At 50.2% G+C, this 9262-nt stretch overlaps 1 long non-coding RNA gene across 1 annotated transcript; it reads right to left on the reverse strand.

Annotated features, from left to right (window-relative positions):
* Positions 1-353: 353 nt before the first annotated feature.
* Positions 354-6995, reverse strand: LOC123587923. Its single transcript, XR_006707610.1, has 4 exons — positions 6493-6995; positions 3527-3930; positions 2460-2609; positions 354-577 (listed from the first exon to the last, which is right to left on the reverse strand). It is a non-coding gene; the product is annotated as an uncharacterized LOC123587923 (long non-coding RNA).
* Positions 6996-9262: the final 2267 nt, after the last annotated feature.

Genomic DNA, 9262 nt, shown 5'->3' on the forward strand with positions numbered 1-9262 from the left:
TGGACTGGATCCTGGAACAGAAAAATGGGTGAAATTTCAATGAAATCTGGAGTTTAGCTAATAGTAATGGACCAGTGGTGATTTCTGAGCTTTGAGCAATGTCCTGGGTGGTCATGGGAGACGAGAACGTTAGGGGCAGCGGGGTGGCTCTCTTGGTTGAGCGACCGACTTCGGCCCAGGTCACGATCTCGCGGTTCGTGCGTTCGAGCCCCGCGTCGGGCTCTGTGCTGACAGCTCGGGGCCTGGAGCCTGCTTCGGATTCTGTGTCTCCCCCTCTCTCTGCCCCTCCCCTGCTCATGCTCTATCTCTCTCTCTCTCTCTCTCAATAATAAATAAACGTTAAAAAATTTTTTTTAAATGAAAGATATCTTTATTTATTTTTTTAATGGGCCGTTGTGCATTGCGTGTCCTGGAAAGCCTTTTCATTTGTCGGGTCTGGGAATTCTGCTCGTCTCCAGGGGCTTGCAGCCATGTGCCCATGTGCTGGGTTGCTGTGGTGGGCGATGAGCTCGTGGCAAGCAGGTGGCTGATTAGACCCTCAGGAAGGAGGCAGAGGCCGGGAGTTACCTCTGGGCACCTTAAGAAAAGCAAAGGAAAGCAAAGGCCGTCTCCTGGGCCATCCCCGACTGTTCTTGTCCTCAGAACGTTGCATGCGACACCTGGCCCCGATTTCACAGGAATGCTTTTTTCTCAAGACATCCAGAGGATAGGTTGATGACACAGCATGAGGGGCCGATCTCCAGACGCCCGTGGGGGTAGGAGGACAGCCCCGAAGCGGGAGAGGAGAGATCCTGTCCCTGCCTCCGCACGGACTTGCCTAGGTATGGGGACAGCCAGTGCTGTCTGCCCCCCTATTTTCCTTGCCTGCCAAATGGGGGTGTTGGACAACAGATCACATGGGCATATATATAGACTTCGTGTCAGATGCTGCTTTGGATCAACTGGCTGGGGCCGTCCTGAACCTGAGATCCGGGAGAAGGAGTGCTGTGATCCATTAGTCATGTCTGCCATGGATGTAGGGACAGGGGAGGCATGTTGTCAGACCAGATCCCTGTATGCTTGGGCCCAGACTGCTTTTCCCAGTAGGCTCTTGTGCCTTCACCAGTATCCGTGTGGGCCAGTACAGAGAACACAGACCCTGGAGTCAGCCAGCCGTGGCTTCCCACTCCAGCTTTCCTCCTTGTACCGGTGGTTGTGTGTGGCATTTGACATGTAGGACATTTGGGGTGTCAAATCTGGCAAAAGGTGGCATTTGATATTTACAAGTACGAACCATGGTGTAGGAGACAAGTTAACAGGCAACAAAAACAATGATGACATAGAGTGTTTTCAGAGTACTGAACGGGGGCGACCTGACTCATGCCTAAGGGGCAGGCAAAGAAGACTTCCTGGAGGAAGTGGCACTTAAGCCAGATTCTGCAGGATGAGCGGGTATTCTCCTGGGGAAAGGAGCAGGGAGAGATGGGGTTGGAATTTGGCTGGGCTCAGATCAGGTGGGGCCTGCTTGGCCTTGTTGGGGGGAATTTGGGCTTTTTTCTGAGGGTAGTAAGGAGCCATTGAGGAATGTTTTGCGAGGGAGTTTCGGCAACAAAAATGTCTTTCTGCCTCAGAGTTAAATTTGGGGTGAGGGTAAGACTGCAGGCCATTTCTGAATCCAAGTAAGGAATGACAGCTTATAGTAGAAAGTGGAGCAGAGCAGGCAGACTGTTAAGTATTCGGGGGTTGGCTGGATGTGGGGGACTCCAGTTACCGAGCTCTCTGGACCTCATTATCATCATTTGTATGAAGTCGTTCGCCCCTACAGTCATTTGAGGTTTCAACGAGATGAGATGCTCACGGTGCTTAGCATGGTATGCTGTAGGTGCTCGATAAATGCTAACCATATCCATTGCTTCCCAAGAGTCCGGCAAGTCAACCAGGGATCCACAGATCCATTAGAAACAACGGTGAAATCGGGGGCACCTGGCTGGCTCAGTGGCCAAGCATGTGACCCCGGATTTCTGCCCAGGTTCTGATCTAACGGTTTGTGAGACTGAGCTCTGCGTCCAGCTCTGTGCTGTCAGCGTGGAGCCTGCTTGGGATTCTCTCTCTTCCTCTCTCTCTCTCTCTCTCTCTCTGCCCCTCCCCCACTCGCATGTGCACGGGCACGCTTTCTCTCTCAAAATAAAGAAATACACTTAAAGAAAATTGCTACAAAATGGTGAAATCAAGTTCCAGAGAGAGGGAAGGGATTGAGAGCCATTGAACAGCAAGTCAGTGGCATCTTCAAGGTGTGACCCCAGCTTCTCCATTGTTCCTAATCCGGGGTTCCATTGCCACTCACTTCCCCAGCCAGCCGGCCCTTCGGAGCTTCCTTGTGATCTGCATTATTTGTTGTTAGAGGAACGTAAGGTCTCTGTGCTAAGTTGAATTGCATGTCCCTAGGAAAGATATGTTCAAGTGCTAACTAACCCAGATACCTGTGAATGTGATCTTCTTTGGAAGTAGGGTCTTTGCAGATGTAATCGAGTTAAGGCGAGGTCATACTGGGTTGGGGTGGGTCTTAATCCAACGACTGGTGTCCTTATAAGAAGAGAGAAAGGAACACAGGCACCCATAAGGAGAACACCCTGTGAAGCAAAGGGATACAGTTACAAGGCCAAGGAGGGCCAAGGGTTGCCAGGAAGCACCAGAAGCTAAGAGAGAGGCATGGAGCAGATTCTCCCTCACAGCTTCCAAAAAGGCGCCAACCCTGTTGAGACCTTGATTTCTGACTCCTTGTCTCCAGGACTGTGCGAGAAGAATACATTCCTGCCGTGCTGGGCCCCCAGTTTGTGGAACCTTGTTACAGAAGCCCAGGGACACAAACGTAGTTCCCTAAGGGGGTGTCTCACTCTCAGAAAGCATCAGCTACTGCCAACGTATTGGACCTGGGCTCTAGAGGACATTGGGAAAGGAGGGTGGGGGCCCGGGAGGGGGTTGTATCACAGGTGCTCTTAGAGTTATCTTGACCATGGCATGGTTTCCCGAGTGTGTCCGTCAGCTGTTGGCAATGTCCAGCCCGTGGGATGACTGGATGGTCAACCTTGAAGGATGACCCATCAGAGAAAAATGCAGGTGGTGGAGGGAGGGAAATGGGCCACTCGTGTACAGATGAGAGGTTGCCCTTGGCCCGTGGAAGGACACGGCAGGAAAGCGATAGGATGACCATCAGGATAATAATCACAACAGCAAATCCAACTGTTGGCTTCCTCCTCCTTGGACCAAGCCACCTTCGCCTCCCACCTAGATGACTCAGTGGCCTAACACTCCTCCCTGTCCCCAACCTGGACGCACTCTTCACTAGCCTCTGTTTTGTTCTTATTCTATTTTTTGTAAAGTCCATTTTATTGAGGTATAATGCATACACACCCACACGCACCCAGTTCAAGTGTGCGGTTCAACGAGTTGTGGTAAATGTATGCATCCGTGTAACCACCGACACAATCAAGATAGGGAACACGCTTCCCTGCAGAGCTCCCTCCCGCCCTTCCCGTCACCTGCTCACCTCCATCTATACAGTCAGGGCCCGGGCGACCGCTGATTTGCTGTCACTGTGGACGCGCTTGGTCATTTCTAGAGTTTCAGTTAGTGGCATCATCCAGTGTGAACTCCTTTATGTCTAGCTTGTTTTGCTCAGCATTGTGTTTTTGAGATCCGTTCACATTGTCGCATAGATTGATGGCGAGTTCCTTTTTTTGATGGATGGCATTCCATTATATGGAAGGGCTGCGGTATATCCGGTGACCTGTGGATGGTGATTTGGGTCGTTCCCAGTTTTTGCCGATTGTGAATAATGCAGATACGAACATCCAAGTGTAAGACTTTGCAGGCGTACGATTTTTTCGTGGGTTGGTATCTGAGAGCGGAATTGCTGAGATGGATGGTTAAGTGTATGTGTAAGTTTTTAACCTAAGGTGAACGGAAAGAAAAACTAAGAAAAAACTAAGCCTAAGAGCTCCAACTATGTAATTTCCAGAAGAAAGCACGCTAGGAAATCTTCATGACGTCGGAGTAGGCACAGATATCTTAGGACGCAAAAAGCATGTAAGCCATAAAATACAAATAAATGATCAATGGGACTTGATCAAGACTGTAATTCTTCCACTCCTTGAAAGACCTTGTTGAGAAGTGTGATGTATGGAAGGGTTGAATCACTATATTGTACCCCTGTAACTAATGTAACACTGTATGTTAAGTAACAGGAATTAAAATAAAAACTTAAAAAAAATAATAAAAATGTCACTATGCTGACAAAGGACATGTATCCAGAATATTAAAAAAAATTTTTTTTAAAGTTCATTTATTTTTGAGAGAGAGAGCGAGCGAGCACGAGCAGGGGAGGGACAGAGAGAGAGAGAGAGAGAAGGAGACACAGAATCCAAAGCAAGCTCCAGGCTCCGAGCTGTCAGCACCGAGCCCGATGTGGGGCTCGAACTCATAAACCTGGAGATCACAACCTGAGCCGAAGTGGTACGCTTAACGGACCGAGCCACCCAGGTGCCCCCATATCCAGAATATTGAAAAAAGTCCCATCACTCACTAATAAGAAGGCAAAGGACCCAACTTAAAAATGGGCAAAAGATTTTAACAAGCACGCCTCAGAAGATATGTGAGCAGTCAAAAAGTTTCTTAGAAAGTACTCAACACCAAAAGTCATCGGGAAAATGAAAATCACAGCGAGATACCACTATTCACCCCCCCCACGATGGCTAAAATCGAAAAGCATGACCAGTCCAAGGGCAGACAAAGACGCGGGGCAGCCGGAAGGCCCAAAGCCTGCTGGTGGGAACACAGAATGGTGTGGCCACTTTGAAAGACTTTGGCTTCGAGAAGGAGTATACCCAACTCTTGGAGTATACTCTTGGAGTATACCCAACCTGCCTGGCGTGCAGGTTTACCCTGGGTGAGCCTCAGTTTCCTGCTCTATGGAATGGGGGAGATGATACCAAGGGCCATTCTGTAGCATTCTCCAATTCATTATGTGAGGAAACACGTTCAAAACAAGGCCTGCTCTCCCCCCCGCCCCCATGGAGTGGGGGCCGCTGAGCATCCTTAGAATGCGTCCTCGGGGACCAGGTAAACTCATCCTTGGAGTGGAGGGAGGCGACTCACGCCAAGTCACCAGGAAAGAGCAAAGAGCTGCGTGTGTGTCCCGAATCCAGAGTTCTGCCCTTTCACTTCCTGAGACTTTGGGCAAATTACTTCTCAGTTGATGGAATCTGTAAACATGGAAAAGCCACTCTCTTTTACAGAGTTATGGGGACACGCGGATGGCGAGGGGTGTTGAAAGGCACCAGGCACGGCGCCGGCTCTCAGGGGGTCTGGGAGCGGAGGAAGTGAGTGGAGTTGTGCTCTGCCTGAGCTGTTGGGAGTTTCTGAAGCTGCCCACTTGGCTCCAGAAGAGAGAGATTCCCAGACGATTTAAGCGCCCGGGACATGCCTGAACTTGCAGGTGCCATGTTGAATCCAAGGGGCCGTCGAGTTAAATGCGTTCGGGGAAAACGCCTCTGTGCATCTCGTAACCCTATCTAGACCGATGCAGGTTTCCTCCCCAGCCGAGGGAGGGGAACAGGAATCCCGGGCTTTTACGAGCCTCTGGGACCTCACCCACCCTTTATCTCATCTGCTGGTCACAATAGTCTGGGAGGTAGCCCAGGCAGATGCTAATGTCCCCAAGATCCCCCGGAGAGATAGCTGCGGACTTCAAAAGGGACTGCATCTGACTGGTGGGCTGGAGGATGGGTGATTGCAACAAGCTTGCAAAGGCGTGAGGTCCCCTGGCCAGGGGACTGACAGGTCTTGGGCATTCATTCAGAGGAGCGACTGATCAGAGATGGCGATGGGGCCTTTTTGGCTTCGCTCGGGTCTGCCAAGATGCTAAGTGAAGGGAGGGAAGTTGAACTCATGACAGATGATTGGGAAGGAAGTAAGTAAGGAAGCTGACGTTTACTGAGTTCCAGCTATGTTCCGCAGGCCCCGCGGGGTAGGGCTAAAGATACCCATTTGACAGATGAAGAAATGGAGGCCTACAGCAGTGAAATGTCCTGCGCCAGGGCCATCCAGCTGTCAAGAAGGCAGAGATTGGCCCCTGTAAATGGTGACCTACCTTTCACTCCCAAGTTTCACTGAGTTGTATTTAACACCTACGCTGCGGTTATACTGGGGCGGTGGGGGGTCCCGAACTCCCTGACCTCCTGTTTCCATCTCTAGGTACTCTTGACCTTGTTCTCTGGATTCCCGCCACCACCCACCCCCTCATTCGCTTCTTTGAATAAACGCTGTTCTCTCCTCCCCTGACAGCCTTTGCTCAGAAGACCACTTCCTACCGAGTGCCTGCTTATCTTTCAGATTTGGCACATCTGGGGAAGTCCTCCCTGTTCTCCCAGACCCCAGGAAAAATTCATTTTTACTCCCGTGCCCATGACACGTCCTATACTTCTCCACCACGAAACTCACTGCCCCGAAACATACCTGCGGCATCGTTAATGTTTGTGTGCCACGCTCGAAGACTCCAGCCCCACGAGGGTCGAGACCTCACCTGTCTCCTCCGGGGCCGCGTCCAAATACCGATGGAAAGGATGGGGAAGCTCGCAAGGAAGATCCGAGCCAAGCGAAAGGATCAGTGCACACCCAGATGAAGAGCAAGAGAGAAGAACCCAGAAGTCGGTAGCCTCCGAGAGGCCCTAGAAAGAGTCCTTCTGCTGCCTGTCCCAGCTACAGCTACTCGGATTCCAGGCAAAGGTGAAGGGCCAGACATTCTCCAGGGCTCCCATTACGAAGCCAATATGTATTTTGTGTCCCATATGTTTATGTTTTTCCCTTTGAAGGCTGCCTGGAAAAGGCTAACAGTCATGGAAGTAACAAACACTTTGTCTTCTCTTCTCTTGCCAAAAGCAATCTTTAATCACCCCACCAAGTAATGGGCTCAGAATAGCATAATGGAAACAAAGTACTTAAAATACTTTCTTGGGTGGATAAACACAGCCGAGGGGGAAAAAAAAAAAAAAAAAAAACAAAACCAAGGCTGCCCAGCCCCAACCTTTTCACCGTACACACAGCTTAGGAGACGTGGAAGGAAGAGAAGAAATCTTTCCCAAACAGATAGGTAATTGTAAATAGCCAGAACACAGATAGTTTTTCATGATAGCATGGTGGGCCGTCCGTCCTGAGGACTAGGTCTTAGTATTTGCTGAATTCGTACCCTGCCCTTCCCCCCCGGCCCTCCCCTTTTAGCCCTGTCACCGAGTGACAAAAAGTAGGTCTGATGGGGGGGGGGGGATTCTCAGAGTCTTTGAGCGAGGTCTTTCTCAAATCTCTTTAGATGTGGGAATATTCTGGGAAGGGGACGGGTGCCGTTGGATGGATGTCCTTTGTGAATCTGAATGGTTTCCTTGTGTTTAGAAGAGGGGAATCTTTGCCGATCGATGCCCACTTTGGCTAAAGCCAAGGCCGGGAAGAAAGTGGCAAACCTGTGTGGGTTATGGAATCCAGGATGCAGACTCCTACTACTGGGATGCCGAGTTAGGTATGAGAGGAAACGGATGTTCGTACTGTGAAAATTAAGACTCTTAAGATTACCAGCTCCTCCAAGTAGCCTTCCTGGATTTCCCCAGTTGGAATCCATCTGTCTCTAGGAGACAAACAAGACAAGAACTAGGAGGCTTCTTAACCAAGTTGCTTCTTCTCTCTGTACTTTGGTTTTTCTCTCTGTAACGGGGAGATAAAAATACCTCCTTTGTGAGTATCCCTTGACATAAGATTCAATAGTTGGTGGTCCAGTTTCTTGCTCAGAGCACTTCACCCACTCCGACTGGAAGTCAGAATTACCCAGGCATGTGCGAGGGTCCCTAAAAGTGTGTGGGGACAGGGGAGAGAGATGCGGACATGAAACTAGCATCTTTCCTCCGAGCTCTTGTGCCCTGGCCGCTGCGTTAGATCTCTTTATATACAATGTCTCTTGTGTTCCTCGTAATAACGGCATTTTCAAGGAGGTATAATTATCTCTGCTTTTCAGATGGGCCGACTAAGGTTCAGTGCGTTCAAATAACGTGGCCAGGGTTACACCGTACGTGATTGAACCCTGCAGGGAACTAGAACACTCCCCACCTCCCTCTTGGTCCCCTACTGTGGTGACAATTGAGATGCCTCATGCTTCTTTTTTTAAAATTTTTGAGAGAGAGACAGAGTGCGGGGAAGGGGCAGAGAGAGAGAGAGAGGGAGACACAGAATTCGAAACGGGCTGCAGGCTCCGAGCTGACACAGAGCCTGTGGGGCTTGAACTCACGAACTTTGAGATCACGACCTGAGCCGAAGTCGGACGCTCAACCCACTAAGCCACCCAGGCGCCCCTAGATGCCTCTTGCTTCTTGAATGCTCATTCACTGACTGATCATCTATGAATAATTGCAAACATTTTGACATTCCCCACCCCCCCCCCCATATATGGAACCTGATTGTCAGACATGAACTATTTAAAAAAAAAATTTTTTTTAACATTTATTCATTTTTGAAAGGCAGAGAGAGACAGAGCGCGGACGGGGGAGGGGCAGAGAGAGAGGGAGACATAGAATCGGAAGCAGGCTCCAGGCTCTGAGCTGTCAGCACAGAGCCCCACGGCTGGGGTGGGGGGCTGGCTCGAAGTTTCATTGAGAGCCTGATGCTTGCAGGATCTGCTGGTACTTGGGTCTTTATGTCTGCGGTTAGGGCAGCCCAGGTGATGGTCTGACACAGTCTTCTCCATCCGGCTTCCTCTTCTAGACCCTCCTTGCCCTCGGGCAAGGTGGAAACGTTTTGAGTTTTGGCCCCAAAAGAAGTGGGTTGGACTCTCCCAGTCTTGACATTTGTCACCGGATAAATCCCTTAATCTTCCCGAGCTACGGTTTTTCCCAGTGGCGAAGAGAGCAACTGTCTTCTTGGGAGGCCAAGAGGATGGAGGTAAATGGCTTAGCACAGGGCCCCGGCTCCTCCGTTCGGCTGAGCTCTTACTGTCAGGGTCAACATCAGACTCGTTCGTTCAGGCATTTATTCAGCGTATACGGAGCGTTGCCTCCTTCCGGGTGCCATCCTAGGTGCTGGCACACCCCAAGGAGCCGGGCAAAGCGCCTCCATTGCTTTGAGGAGGAATAGACAAGAAACAAGTGAATATTCTTTCAGCGGGTGGCAGAAACCGGGGACACCTAAAACAAGCAAGGGGCTAGAGATACTGGGAGGCAGGAAGTGCCGTCTTATTAAATTTTTTTTT

Source organism: Leopardus geoffroyi, chromosome D3 (assembly GCF_018350155.1).
Source record: "Leopardus geoffroyi isolate Oge1 chromosome D3, O.geoffroyi_Oge1_pat1.0, whole genome shotgun sequence".
Classification (NCBI taxonomy): Eukaryota; Metazoa; Chordata; class Mammalia; order Carnivora; family Felidae; genus Leopardus; species Leopardus geoffroyi.